This window comes from Hylobates moloch, unplaced genomic scaffold (assembly GCF_009828535.3).
Source record: "Hylobates moloch isolate HMO894 unplaced genomic scaffold, HMol_V3 SCAFFOLD_14, whole genome shotgun sequence".
Taxonomy (NCBI): Eukaryota; Metazoa; Chordata; class Mammalia; order Primates; family Hylobatidae; genus Hylobates; species Hylobates moloch.
Window position 1 is genome coordinate 101,222,677 of NW_026652289.1, and position 16,376 is coordinate 101,239,052.

Sequence of the window (16,376 nt, forward strand, 5' to 3'; positions counted from 1 at the left end):
AGGTCTTGGGATTTGGAGATTATTGGGAAAAAGAAATAAGGCAACCCACATTCTTATGAATGTAAATTTATACAAATCTATATTCTTATAACAGATTGCAGATTAATACATTCTAGGAAAAGAAGAGGTTTCAGTTCCTCAAATCTGTTTAAAAGGCTATGCATCTCACAAGGCATTTAAGAGACCTAAATTAGCTTATATAGGCCAAAGGATTGGTGTCATCAATAATTGTTAGATTTTTGTGTCATGTATTTTTGTTGTCATATACTTAAACACTTTTATTCTGAGAACAAGCTTGAAATGTTTCCCTTCAACATATTGAACTGATGCTTTAACCTTCTTCTTATAAAATGAAATAATTATTTAAATGTCATTTTACATCATAATCAGTTTGTTGCTTTGTGCATGGAGCAGAGTATATTCTGGTGGTTAGGACTGGAAATTATTTTGTGATTAAATAATTAAGTGCCAGCTGTCCTGAACCAAATATCTTCTCGATGTTGGTAATACTGTTGCATCTTATTGAGTTGACTTTTCTGAGTTTTTGCTGTGTGTGTATTACTCTTTATTTTCCATTAATTTTGCCTTACTTCCTTAGATAATTTTTCCTCAGTATCTTTCTTCCTTGCTTCAAGTTTTGTAGTCTCTTGGAATTCTGTATGCACATCTTTATGTTGTTAACATGGAAAACTTTTTTTTTCCAGCTCCTTTCATTCATGAAGCTTTTTTTTTTTTCTTGAGACAGAGTCTCGCTCTGTCGCCCAGGCTGGAGTGCAGTGGCGCAATCTCGGCTCACTGCAAGCTCCGCCTCCCGGGTTCACGCCATTCTCCTGCCTCAGCCTCTCCGAGTAGCTGGGACTACAGGCGCCCGCCACCACGCCCGGCTAATTTTTTGTATTTTTAGTAGTGACGGGGTTTCACCGTGGTCTCGATCTCCTGACCTCGTGATCCGCCCGCCTCAGCCTCCCCAAAGTGCTGGGATTACAAGCGTGAGCCACCGCGCCCAGCCCATTCATGAAGCTTTTATTGAGATTCCACTATTTCCTTGTCACTGCAATTAGTTGTGGAAAACAAAAATCATCAGTTTATATTTCATAAAGGGAGTCCTCATTCTTATGGGAAAAACAGAGATTATTATACTGTAAAATGATAAAAGCTATGATAAGGATGGCCTAGGGGAGAGTAAAAGTCCAGAAATAGAAGGAATATTTGTTTATGAAACCTCCAGGGCATATTGTATACCAAGTGAAAATGATAATCTGTTTTGTAATACAAGGAACAGAGAATTTAAGCCTGAGTTCTCTCATTAGACAAATGAACTTGGTCAAATGTGTCATTTTTTCTGGACATGACATGAGGTTTCTTTCTTTTATTTTTTTAATTTGAGACAGGGTCTTGCTCTGTTGCCCTGGCTAGAGTACAGTGACACAATCATGGCCTATTGCAGGCTTGACCCCATGGATTCAGGTGATCCTCTGCCTCAGTCTCCCAAGTAGCTGGGACTACAGGCCTGTGGCACCATGTCTGGCTAATTTTTTGTAGAGACAGGGGCTCACTTATGTTGCCCAGGCTGTTATCAAATGCGTGAGCTCAAGTGATCCTTCTGCCTTGGCCTCCCAAAGTGCTGAGATTATAGGCATGAGCCACTGCGTTCGGATGGGCATCAGATTTCTAATGTTTAAAACAAAAAATTTGAATAAGATCATAGTTTCTCAAACTGTCCTTAATAGGATATTAACAAGCAGTGTACAAATACAGAGCTTTGTAGTCCAAAACATTTATGTATTAGTTAAAATTGAATAGGCTTTTTTTGTTATTAGATTTCTTAGTTTTTAATAGGTTGTAGTAAATGATAAGTCTTTAAGAAAGGAATAGAATAGGCCGGGCGCAGTGGCTCACACCTGTAATCCCAGCACTTTGGGAGGCTAAGGCAGGTGGATCACAAGGTCAGGAGATCGAGACCATCCTGGCTAACATGATGAATCCCCGTCTCTACTAAAAATACAAAAAATTAGCTGGGCGTGTTGGCAGGCGCCTGTAGTAGTCCCAGCTACTGGGGAGGCTGAGGCAGGAGAATGGCGTGAACCTAGGAGGCGAAGCTTGCAGTGAGCCGAGATCGCGCCACTGCACTCCAGCCTGGCTCTGTCTCAAAAAAAAAAAAAAAGAAAGAAAAAAAAAGAAAGGAATGGAATAAACTTCTTCCCACATTTTTTTCCATCATGGAATTCCCTCGATATTACTTCAGAAATGTAGTTTGACTGCTGGTAGCAGTCTCAAGAAATAGTAAGTTAGGCAGTGTAAACATTTAGCTCTTAACTTAGATCTGTGATCCATTGTGAGTTTGTTTCTGTATAAGATGTCAAGTCAGGGTCAACGTTAATTTTTTTTTCATAAGGCTGTCCAGTTTGCCACCACCATTTGTTGAAAAGATTTTTCTTCCCTCCCATTGATTTAACTTGTTATCTCTGTTAAAAATCTGTTGGCCATATGTGTGAGGATCAATATCTGGGCTCTGTATTCTGTTTTATTGATTTTATCTTCACACCAATACCATAACTGTCTTGATTTCTGTACCTTTAAAATAAATCTTGGTATCAGGTAGTATAAGTCTTCCACCTTGTTATTCTGTTTCAAAATTGTTTGAACTGTTCTATGTTCTTTGCATATACATTGAAAATTTTAAAACCAGTATGTCAGTTTCTACGAAGCTGTGTAGGATTTTGATTAGGATTGCATTGAGTCTGTAGATCAGTTGGAGGAGGAACTTAACAGTGTGGAGGCTTTTGATTCATGCATGTGATATATCTCTATAGTTAAGTCTTTACTTTCCATATATATATGTGCATTTGGTTTTTTAATTTTTGGCAAGGCTTTGCTCTGGCGCCCAGGCTAGAGTGCAGTGACATGATCTCTGTTAGTATTTTTAGATAGTTTTTAGTGAACAAGTCTTGCACATCTTCTGTTTATTAACTAAATGTTTCATAATTTTTGATGCTGTTATAAGTATTTTTAATTGCATTTTTTGGATTACAGGCACCCGCCACTGCGCCTACCTAATTTGTATATTTTTTTTTTAGTAGAGACAGAGTTTCACCATCTTGGCCAGGCTGGTCTTGAACTCCTGACCTGAAGTGATCCGCCCACCTCGGCTTTCCAAAGTGCTGGGATCACAGACGTGAGCTACCACGCCTGTAGTTTAAAAAAAAAAAAAAAAAAAAAAACTTTTGCGTGTACTTTCTTTGTAAGAATTTGTTATCATGCTAATCCTGGCCTGAAAGAATTAGTTGAGAAGTATTACTTCTTCAAATTTTTTGACAAGATTGTGAATAATATTTTCTTCTTTTTCATTTTTGTATTAGTTACCTATTGTTAACTAGGTACCAGAAACTTAAATAACACATTTATTGTCTCGTCTATGAGATGGGGTAAATATAGTATTATTCAATATATAGGTTAATATAGGTTAAATTAACTGACACAATGCATGGATGTTCTTAACACAGTGCTGGCGTGTAGTATGTACTCAATAAAACTTAGTTGTGATGATCAAGATGACACCAGAGGTACTTACTGACACTTTATTTTCCAGTTATCAGTATGTTTCATTTTGCTTTAGGGTATTCTTTAGCAAATCTTAATGCGACTTCTGCCTGCCTAACAGTATTTGTTCTGCTTTTGCTGCTCCCATTTGAAGCTGTGCTGGTGTATTAGCATCTTCTAAACTATTCATACAAAACCCAGCGAGTTTAACTTGTAATTTGGCAGACTGGTTTGTACTTCATTTAAATTTTTACTGTTTATTATCCTGTCCCCTAGACTACTAGGGAGTCCAATTGTATTAATCAAACCTTGGAAGGTATAATGTGGTATGTGCATCTCAGGCCCAGACCTCATGAAAAGGTTATTCAGTTTATTAAAATATTTTCAGATAATGTCTCTCTTTTCTTGTGACTGTAAGCTCCTTGAAGGCAAAGGCTTTTATTTATTCTTGCATCCTATCATGTGGCACAATGCCTAATATATTATAGGCAGTACTACACATATATACATATGCATTATCACACTTCCATATGCATATTTTAATTTCTTTAATTTCATTAATAACTAGATTGACATGAAAAGATAGGTAAAAAAACAAGATGAGTATTGAAGGAGAAAATGGGGGCTAAAAATCGAGAGAAGGTAAGACGAGAAGATGAAGTATCAAAAAGCACACCTGGCATTTAGGATAGATTGATAGTATGCATTTAAAATATTAGAACTCAAAGCAGACAGGAAATCCACTTCGGTTATTGCTGCTGATGAAAACCATCATATTTGATCACATAGATAATTTAGTTTATGTCACAATTAGCTTTAATTTTCTTAGGAAGGGTATAAGAAAAGAAAGATAATACTGTGACCTATTGTTATCAAAGTAATGCTGGTCTTCTATGTTTGTAAGTATCTGAAAATTTTATATTATGTGCAAATGTAATTAGCTCATTATATTTTTGTAAGTATGTGAAAAGTTTGTATTGGGTGCAAATATAGTAAAGCAGTATCAGTTTGGACTAAATGTCTGAATTGAAGTGTAATTTTACTTTTTAGGAAATAACTGCTTTTTACTTTTAATTATATGTATTAGCTGAAACTATTCCAATAAAGTAATGCCACTTAAACTTTCTTCACAGTTTACATACACACATCAGAATAGAGTTTTTCTCTGGTAATGGATCAGATAGTTATTTCTTTGATTCTGTGCTAGGTGAAGATGCTGACTTGTGTTTTCATACCATGTTATATGAAGAATACTATTTTTCACACTAGAATCATGGCCATGGAAGGAGATGCTTCCACTGAGAAGCATTAAAAAATCCATGAGAATTGCTGGCACTTCCACATCTCATGCTCACTCCAGGATACAAACCACGCTTTTTGGTAGAGTAGGGATGGAGTGGAACAGTAGTTGTTTTTCTGCTTTCATTTTTTATAAATTCACATAGTTTGATTAGATCAATTGACGTAAGATACGAGTCGGTATATCTGGACACACAAATAACCACAAAATCCCTCCGCCGTGTGATTTTATTCAATTCTAGTAGATGTTCCTCAAACTGGTGAATGAGTAGCCCCTGGCGGTTGTTCCTCAGCCTTGTTCTCTAACGTGGTTAGAGAAGGAAATGCCTTTACTTACTGATTTTTTTCAGTGAAAGGAGACTGACAACCATGCTGAAATAAGTAAAATGGTCTTTAGTTACAAAAGTGCTTTGGAAAGGGGAGGGTAGTGTATTTAGAATTTAATTCCTTTATTCTTTGTAGTAATAAGGGCTAACCTAAAGAGATATTTTCTTTAAATAAATCTATAAAGTATTAACATATTAATAGGAAGACTCACAGATTCTGAATCTGTGATTTTGGGATATTTAAGGAGACTTAAAGATCATTCTAAAAATGCTTTCTCAAATTAAAACAGCAGCTTTCTTGATGCTCTTTCAAATCGAAAAATTACAGAAGTTAAAAATGAGGAATTTTTCCACATCCAAGAAAAACCTGATGAGTTACTTCACTAAGCTGCTCATTGAAAATAAAAGTCTCTACTGACAGGATTATATTTTAGTTTTAAGAAGCTAATTTATCATTTAAAGGTTATCTCTAAAAGTTAGGTTTTGTATATCTAATGTACTCACAGTTACACCTACCTCTCATGACTTGATAGTGAAACCTTTCTGGTTTTCAAAGGGAGTTCCAGCATTTCAGCTGCTGAGCACTCTGCAAGAGAAACTGTATACTGTACATCAGAAAGCAGGGGTACTGTCTGCCTTTGGTGTTAAGTAGAAATGAAGACTTCCTTCATTACCCATTCTTTGTTGGAATATTCACATGGCACCTGTGTCCTTTAGCCATATAATCACTGTTGATTTCAGAGATCTAGGAATTGAGGAAGGGGATAATAGGTCTGTCTCTTAACAAGCCGTTTTGCATTCAGTTGCTATTTCTGGGAAGCTTCAGTACTGCAGAACAAATCAGAGTCCCTAAGGAAGACTAGTGCCCCCTATCATGCTGTTTCTCTTGTTGAGCATTCAATTGATGTTGGATTTAGGGCCCTGACCCAAAAGATTTTGATATCTATGTGAATAATTTCCTTTTCTGCAATTGTCAGTGCATTACAGCTAGGCCACTCGGATGCCTTTTATTAGAATGGAGTTACATAGCCTTTTCCAATTAATTATAATGAATATTCTTAACTATAATTGCCAAATCATTATCATAAACTTCATCTAACATAAGGGTACTCAACTACTGGCTCTGACGCTGTAGAAATTTGCCTGTAGGTTTTTTGAGGCCTCTGTATGCATTTTCCATGGGAATTATCTTAGCATCCCAGAAGACTACTGTACCTATTCGCACCCTGGGCAAGAGAAAAGTTCTGCGGCAGATAAAAATGTCTGCAGTAGATGTCCACTTAGCAGCGGAGGGTTTTCCATTTCCCAGTTTGTTTGTGGCTTCATCGGAGTCCCCCAGTCCAAACAGCTTACTAAAGCTCTGATGACCGTCTCCACTCTTGTGAGCACCGTTTGCCAAACTGGGTAGTTAAATTTTGTTTTGTTTTGTTGTTGCATTTTCCTACCTTCATTCCTTTATCACTTATGAATTACCGTTTGAACAGATTTATTCTTCATTTTGTATGGCTTCAGCCTATCATAGAGCCATTCAATTCACAATAGTTCTAGCGGGGAGCAGTTATTACTAGAAAGGCAACATTGCATGGTGGGCTCTGGACAGACAGTCTGGATTCAAATCCCCATTCTCTATTTACTGTTGGACTTTGGGTGAGCTGTGTAAATTTTCTGTGCCTCTTGCCTCATCTGTGGAATGGGAATAATAGTAACTAGTTCATAGTGTTGTAAAGATTAAATGAATAAAGCCTTTAGCCCAAGTTCTGGCAAATGATATCACCAAATGTATGGTTATGCTATTATTATTTTTATTATAATAATAGTTATTATTTTTTAGATGGAGCCTCACTCTGTCACCCACGTTGGAGTGCAGTGGCGCGATCTCAGATCACTACAGCCTCCGCCTCCTGGGTTCATGTCATTCTCCTACCTCAGCTTCCCAAGTAGCTGGGACTACAGGCGCATGCCACTACACCCGGCTAATGTTTTTTTGTTTGTTTGTTTTTCTTTTTCTTTTTTGTATTTTTAGTAGAGACAAGGTTTCACCATGTTGGCCAGGCTGGTCTCGAACTCCTGACCTCAAGTGATCCACCAGCCTCAGCCTCCCAAAGTACTGAGATTATAGGCAAAAGCCACTGCACCTGGCCCGTGCTATTATGGTTAATACTGTTACACAAAACCTCAAATTAGGGAGGATGAGTGAAGATTTGGTAATATATTCCTGGAAGGAACCACTGATCTATCAGCTGTGGCTTATCTACTTTCACCTTCAAGGTAATGAATCTAGGCCAGGGATTTAGCACATATGCGAGCCAGTTATTAAATAAACATTGTTTCACTATTATACTTTTAATTGGAACTTACCCTTAAAAATGATTGGCTTTAGTCATGGGGCAGGAAGAGGGAGTGTAAATAAGTGGCTCATGGTCAACTGCCCTGACTAGTAACAGAATTCAAAAGTACTGTCTTAGTGGTTCCTACCAAGATATGCAGTACTATTTAAATCATGAACTATGTATTATTACGGCCATGGGTCAGAATCTAAAAATCAGCAGCAGCCAACCTTGTTGCCATAACTCTAACAGTCCACACAACACTGGCTATCAAGATAGGATACCAGTGACAAACTAAAAATGTACGGTATGTCTTGCAGATTTTAATCTACTGGTGCCTGGAGTAATGTATGCAACTTTATTTATAGACACTTAAGATGAACTGAAGAGGCTAGCAAAGATTAACTCATTTAACAAATGTGTCTTGAACATTTTTTATGGCGAAGGACTGCCTTTGGACCCAGGCCAAACTATTTCAGATAAGGATATAGCTACACTAAGGGTTAAGTGAACTGATAAGGAAATGTAATCATGATTGCTTTGCTTTTTATCATTTGGGAAGTGTGTCACAAATTACATACAACTTACAAGGGGATTTTGGAAGCCACCTTTCATAAGTTTGGAGCTTTCATGATGCAGCAAGAGATATGAGACTTTCCCCCTAAACGATAGTACATTTCTATTCTAGAGAACAGTTTGGCAATATCTAGTAAATTTGAACACCAGCATACTTTGCAAACCAGTAATTTCACATTTAGATAATTAACCCTGAGAGAAAATTTCATATAAATTTGTACAAGGAGACATATTCCTAAAATGTTTGTAACAACCTTATTTGTAATAGGGAGACATTGGAGGCAAGCTGAATGTCAATAGGGAATTGGATAAATTGTGGTGTGTTTATAAATAGAATATTCTATAGGAGTGACCTGTATATACCAGTGCTACACATTGTCAGCATACATCAGTCTTATATATTGAATGTTAACGGAATAAAGAAAAAGAGATACTATTTAGAAACATAAAAAGTGATGCTATATATCATTTAGATAATAATATGTAATGGAAGTATTAAGTAATGTGTGAAAATGATAAAAAACAAATTTAGGATAGTGTTTGCTTCTAATGGGAATTATCATTACATAGGGGTTTAAACTATACTGGTAATGTTCTATTTGTTAAGTTGTGGGCACATGACTTTTTATTATGTACATTTTAATATGTCTGGACTAGTTTAGAAACATTTAAAAATTGAAAGAAAATGTGTCATATGTTGTTGATGTTTGCATTTCAGTGGAGATAAAATGAGAGATTTTTTTCATGCTTAGTTGATGCTATTTTTGTACATTCTCTATTTTCTACAATGGGTGTATGTTATTTTAGTCATGTTAAAGGAAAATCTGAGAAATAATGTATCTTTTAGAAAAATAAACGACTGTTTTAGGAATTTTTGGAAAATATAGGCAAATGAAATGAAAAAATATTAAAGCTTTTTATAATTAATTTTGTAGTGTTCTTTCTATAAACTTTATTTATTTGTTTTTAATTTTTAAAATTTTTTTGAGATGAGCTCTGGCTCTGCTGCCCAGGCTGGAATGCAGTGGCGTGATTCTGGCTCACTGCAGCCCCCAACTCCTGGGCTCAAGGGATTCTTCTAACACAGCCTTCCAAGTAGCTGGGACTATAGGCGTATTCTACCATATCTGGCTAATTTTCTTGTATTTTGTAGCACCAGAGTCTCACTATGTTGCCCAGGCTGGTCTTGAACACCTGGGCTGAAGTGATCCTCCTACCTCGACTTCCCAAAGTATTGGGATTACAGGTGTGAGCGACCGCACCCAGCTCTATAAATTTTATAGAAGTTAAGCATTATTATATATTCTTTTTTGCTCCTATTTTTCCGACCTGTTGTTATAAAATAAACATTTAATATATGGGACTGGTATTTTAAAGTTACTTTAAAATATGTTATCCTCTGAATGTAAGAACATGGTTTTGCTCATTGGCTGATGTTCTCTCTTCTTGCAATTAGTTGTTGCTTGTTAAGCATGGGTTTTAATAAAATTATCTTATACCTTATGTTTGATTTATTTTAACTGATTTTACAGATATCAGGAAATAATAAAAATATATACTGTGGAGTTATATGCTCAGTGATAATACTGTTGATTTATAGTAGAAGATAAAAGCTTTAAATTATGTAAAATGTGAGATTTTCTTGGGAGGGGGACAGTAACAATTTAACTCTTAATTTTACTGGTTGTATATAGTATGTGATAGATTTATGAACGTGACAGTGGAATTATGGTTTTACAATGTGAGCTCTTTAGGATTTGATGTAGTGCTACTGAGTGCTAGTGGTACTACAAAAAGAAATAATAGGGCTAATACTGTTTTACAATGTACCAGGCCCTGTGACTTACAGGATAACATAAACCAGTTCTTGCCAAACTTCATTTTGTTTATAAATCTCCTTTAAATCTTGTTAAGATGCAGATTGTGGATTCACTAGGCCTAGGACTCTGCCAGAGCTTCTGCATTTCAACAAACTTCCAGAATTTGCCAATCAGTCAGTTTTAAGGACCACATTTTTAGTAGTGAGGATGTAGATTAGTGCTTCTCAAACTATCTGCAAAAGACTAGCTTTTAAAAAAATACTATCTACTATTTCACAAAAGAATACTTCCTGGAAATAAAGAATATATAGAAGGCAAAGGGAGAAAATTGTGTATTAATTGTATATTATAAATGTATATTAAATCTATATTATGAAATTGTACATTAATGTGAATGTAATCTTTCAATAAACCTTTTACAAGTATAAAGTTAGTACATTAGAATAAACTGTTTCCTAAAAAATATTTAGATATGTCACACTATATAGTACAGTTTTTAAGGACAAGTAATTTTATAAAAATACTTGCCCTTGTGCTAAGCGGCATCTCATGTATCCAGCATATTTTCTGAATATTCTATTTCTAAAAGTTTTTGATTCTCCTCTTCCTCCTAGGCCAGTTCAAGACTCACTCTTCCTTCATGGATTAGAGTAATTCTATAAAACTACTTAGCATTCATGAATAAAACGTTACCTGAAGAGATTATTCATCCTCTCAACAAAAACTTAAGCACTTCATTACACACAAAATTCTGTGCTAGTCTCTTTTGGGATTATGAAGAGGAATAAAAAGTTCTTGCCCTGTGGAAATTTATGGACCTGGATGACAGAATCCATCTCCCTGTTAAGAAATTTTACTATATATTAGTATGACCTGTTAAAGGATATCGGAATCTTAAAATACTATTAAGTAGCTGTTTCAGATGTAGACCTGATTCATTAACTGGGGTAGTGTTTATTTTTCAGTCATTCATTACATTAACAGATTAGTCACCTACTACATGCCCGTTAGTGTGTTTGTCCCTTGTGAGAGATTAGTGAGTGGTAACTAGAGATATAATTCCTGCTCTCAGGTAACAGACTGTTGTGATCAAGTCAACCCACTTGCCTTTTTCATAGTTGTGTTTAACTGAGAGAGACAATCACATTCAAGGATTTGTTTTAGAAAGTATAACGTTATTTATCTAGACATTAATTTTGGCAATTTATGATAGAGGTAAGTAAAGAAATACAGTAAGAACACTTTTCTCTCTTTGGAACTGCATTTATTCTTACTTTTTTAACTTTCCATTTTATTAATGTTTCACTTTGAAGCATAAACACTTATTTATATCCAGGCCTCATCCAGAGCTTTCTGATGGCTTATGGGTTTTGGCTGATTCTTCTGGCTTTTGCCCACTTAGAGGCTATAAGATTTCAGTAATTGGTGGGAAATCTTGTAGCTCTTTGAATACCAGAAACCCGTGGGTACTTGTTCAATCCGGTTAGATAAGCTAGTTTCTTACCACCTTTCTTATAGTTACCGTGAGGTCTATGGAGAAATTGATTGGACATTTATAATATCCAAAACTCAGCAGCATTTTAAAGATTTAGCAGCTAAAACCTCCTCCCCTCCCTTTGTCATTTGTTCAGCACCTGCTATGTATGTGGCAGGCATCATTCTGAGGATGTCATTGTTGGGGGAAAAAGAAAAAAATAGGGTCCCTGTACTCTCAGAATTTGTAAGACATAATTTCTAACTCGGATAATAATAATAATAATAATAATAATGGCTAGTGTTTATTATGTGCTTACTATGTGCCAGGAGCTTTTCCAAGTGCTACATATATTTACTCATTTAATCCTTTTGTAACAACCTGTGAAGCGAACGTACTACTACCATCATCTACATTTTACAGGTAAGGAAACTGAGATAAGAAAGTTTAATATGCCTCATGCCACATAGCTTGTATGTACCAAAGATGGAATTACCTGCCAGTCTGGCTCCAAAAATTTCACATTTATCCACTACACTATGCTGTGCAATTATAACACAAATTTAAATTATAAATTTAATTTAAATGGATAATTAAATAGGCAGTTTTAATAAGTAGGAGCCGCGCAATGATGGAATGCTCACTGCTGTGGGAGCACAGAATAATCTCACGCAATTTGGTCTTGTTAGGGTCCAGGGAAGGCTTTCCTGAGAAAGTAATCTTTATTCAAAGAGCCTCTTTTCCTCCCTTTAAAAAAAAAAAAAAAGGCCACTGAAAAGAATTGAAGATTTTTTTAAATAGAATTTTAAAAACAGTGGTTTCTTTTTTTTTAAACTGATTTTCATACAAAGAAATAACAACATAGGTTTGTAAAACCGTAAGTGTATTCTGAACTGGGAAAGATCCTCTGGTGATGATACTCTATAAATTGGATGAGATAAATTTTTTAAATGAGCCATTTTAAAAATTAACCAAAAGAAAAAATTCTTGTATTTTTTGAGGTGAGAAACCAGATAAGAGTACTGTTATATAAATAATACTAGGTGTGTTCTCTCTCTCTCTCTCTCTGTCTCTCTCTCTCTCTCTCCCTCTTCCCCTCTCTCTCCCTCTCTCTCCCCCTCTCTCCCCCTCTCTCCCCCTCTCTCCCTCTCCCTCTCCCTTTCGCCCTACCCACCTTGGATACAACAAAATATTTGATTGCCCACATTTTGGGAGGCCAAAATGGGAGGTTCACTTGAGCCCAGGAATTCGAGACTAGCCCGGACAACATAGGAGACCCCATGTCTACAAAAAATAAAAATATTGGCTGGACATGGTGATGTGTGCCTGTAGTCCCAGTTACTCAGGAGGCTGAAGTGGGAGGACTGCTTGAGCCCAGCAGATTGAGGCTGCGTTGAGCTGTGATCATGCCACTGCATTCCAGCCTGAGCAACAGAGCAAGACTCTGTCTCAAAAAATATATATATATATATTGATTATGTGCTGTTTAGTTTAAATATGGAAGCTGCTTTGATCACTTCAGGTCTGTCGTCATACTGTAGCAGGGATTAACATTTCTAAGTTCCTGCATCAGGAAATAAACATAGAGAAAAGTATGAAATCTGCTTTATAGACCACATTTTATAATATCAAAGCTTTTATGAAGTATTATGCATTCATAGATGGAATTATTTAAGATTTACCAACTAAATTTTAGACAGATTTTAAGTATAGAAATTAATGGTTTTTGTAATCTTGCCGTGCATCAACTGATTTTATCAATTATTAATATCTTGAGTGCTTTCCATTTTTATAAGATGGGAACAGTGATTGTTCAGGGTGTATTTGGAAATATTTTGGTGTTCAGTAGCATATTGTGGCTAAAAGGCTGGTGTAATAGATAATTCTGATAGTATTGCTTTGTCCTTCATAATGTATATCATCTCATGTATTAAAAATTCTCTATCTTAATGGCTTTTAACAGAATTCAAGATCTTAATTAGGAGTCCTGGGAGCCATGTTTGACCCCTTTTATTAGCATAGTAACTTTCTATCAATTTAAAATATGCAACATGATCATTGTATATTTAATGATGTCACTGATTTACTTCCTTTATATTTTAAAATTGAAATAGCATTCATTTACCAGTCCCATTGGTTGATCCACTCGGGCTCCAACTTAACCATTGTTTGCTTGGTTTTTGTTCTTTTCTTGTCACTGCAACCACTCCCTTAGGCCATTTACCTTCAACCTATGTTCTCCAGCCTGTTGGAAGTTACTACGTTATTTTGCTTTGTTCTCTGCTATTGTGTCAGCCCTGTGAGTGCTCTGGTTTATGAGATTTTCCCCTTTTGCTCTATGAACAGCCATGCTTGTTGTCTAACTCTATGTGGTATTTCAGAAGAAGTTTAAACTCCTAGTCAACTAACCTATTTCTTCCATTGGGGCTATATTTGACAGCTAAGCTACTTTCTACTTTTAAAACTACATGGATGAATACATACATACATAAAAATATTTTGCTATTCTAATTGCTTTAGTTTGTTTTTTTTTTTTCTTTAAACTGCGGGGTTTCTCCGTAATTTATACTTATCTGGAAACTTCTGGTGTTTTAATATGGTTTCAGTGGGGGGTGCCTCGCTGTCACCTTTCTAGACCCTTTTACTCTGTGTTTATGAAAGAGATCTTTATTCCAAGTTGTGTAAGTTCTTGCTACTAGTAGTGTAGTCCATAGGCCAGCAGCATCAGCATCATCTATTTGTTAGAAATTCAGAATCTTAAGTCCTACCCCCAAGACCTTATGCATCTTAATCTGCATTTTAGCAAGATCTCTACTTGTTTGATAAGAACATTGAAGTCTGCAAAGCACTGCTGTAGGTATCAGTCAACTAGATGATACATTGACATGCTAATAGTTGTACATTTGTAGAACTGATTTTAAAACATATGACTTGTGATAATCGTATTTAAATATTTGTGAATTATTTCATAACTATTCATCTTGTTTCACCAAAAGTTATACAGGTGGGTATTACTACTACTGTGTGAAAGGAATGACAGGAATAATCCCAAACAGTAGCTACCCCCAGTCCTTGAAGTGAAGTTTTGGTGTACAGTTGTAAGTGATATAAAACTGTGACAAACATTTTGCAAGTCTATTTGTCCCTTCTCCCAGCATCAGTTTGCACCTGTAGATGAAGAACTATTATTCTTTTCTTGTCTCTTGGACACTGGCTTTTAAACAAAGTTGCATTTGCTGAATTGAACCTCTAAGGTGTTGGGGAAAATATCTAATTTTTATCCCTAAATGAGAGCAATTATGCCTTACTGATACTTGATTGTGGATTAATAGTATATGCATATAATCTCAATAAATAGACATTGAGGATTCATATCCAACTCTTGCTTGTATTTGAGGAAAAAAGTCTGTAGGCTCCTATTTTCTGGTGCGCTATGACAATCCCAGTCATTAGCAGTGGGAACAGCAAAAAAGTTAAGTTAGCAGGGTAAAAGACACTACATGTAATCTATAAAGTTAATAAATTGTGTGTAGGCATTTAGTGACACGATAAATACATTTCAAACTTAGATATATTTGTATAGTGGTGCTTTAGGAAATAGTTTTTTTTTTTTTTAACTGTAGTGTTTTTACTTTTTGTTGTTCAAGAATGAAGAGAACTGGGAGAATACAAAATTGCTCTTTCATTTGCCTTTAGCATTCAGATGTAGTGTGAACAATGTAGCTGTTCCGCAAGCACATTTTAATTGGCATTTTTCTACGGTAGTATTGCTGTAGGATGACAAACAATATTTAAGTGAGTATTTTTATAGGTTTTGATGCCTTCCTTTGACTGTGTGCCTAAGAATGGCAGTGGGAAGGGTGGCAGAGAGAACACCCAGATGTATGTGAGATAGTGATTTGTCACTTAGTATTCATTTTAAATAGTAAAAGCAAATTCTATGGGCCAAGCATGGTGGCTCACGCCTGTAATTCCAGCGCTTTGGGAGGCCAAGGCTGGAGGATCTCTTGAGCCCAAGAGTTTGAGACCAGCCTGGGAAACACAGTGACACCCCATCTCTTCAAAAAATTTTAAAAATTGGTTGAGTGTGGTGGTGCACTACTGTAGTTCCAGCTACTCCCGGGAGGCTGAGGCGGGAGGATCACTTGAGCCTGGGAGGTTGAGGCTAGTCAGCAGTGATCACGCCACTGCACTCCAGCCTGGGCAACAGAGTGAGGCCCTGTCTCCAAAAAACAAAAAAAAGGTACGCTCTGTGGAGTGACGTTAGCTAAGAGCCATCCTATTTTGCATATAGGGTCTACGAAATGTGGCTGTATCAGACAGGACTTGTAGTTACCAGAGAACACTTGTGGTCATAAGTTGTGAATGGCACCCAGATTCTTCTGGAATGTCTATCACATGTCTATCAGTAATTCTAAAGTGTGTAAAAATGAAACAAAGATTTATTTGGGAGTTAGCACTCCCAGAAGATTAGTTTTAAAACAGAACAGCAGAAGGAGTTGTGACATGTATCTATAAACAATTGTAATGATTTGACAGTTATTTAGCCCTCTGTTCCTAGCCCTTTCATTGAACTGACAGCATGCCTGCAAAGACAGTGAGGCCTGTTTCAGCCACATTAATGTCCTCTTAAATGGTAGCCTGCAGTCTGGGTAATGATAAATGTTCAGTGATTGATGATTTTTTAGTCCCAGGGGATTCTGGGTGGTTTCTAGTTTCTGTGAGCCAGGGTAGTTTTTTCTCTTACTTGGACTTCGTATACATTTTTCCGGTGTTTACCATGTTGGTTTTAAATTGGCAGAGATATATATGACCTGCAGTTTTAATTAATAGAGTTCAAAGCCTTGTTTAGAAACAACATGATTTTGGAGGTAATGCTGTACTTAAGAGTGCGTAAAAGTCTGAGAACCAGGACAGGTTTCATTACATAGTAATTTTGTAACACTTGTTTTTATTTGTAAACTTTATCTTTTTCCCCTTTGCTTTAAAAAAAAATGTTTTAAACTATAAGGAG

The 16,376-nt window shown here is 36.1% G+C and overlaps 1 protein-coding gene across 6 annotated transcripts in view; it reads left to right on the plus strand.

The window, feature by feature from the left end:
* TCF12 (transcription factor 12) overlaps positions 1-16,376 on the plus strand; it is a 372,383-nt gene that overhangs the window by 158,314 nt on the left and 197,693 nt on the right. The gene's annotated exons all lie outside the window — the stretch shown is intronic.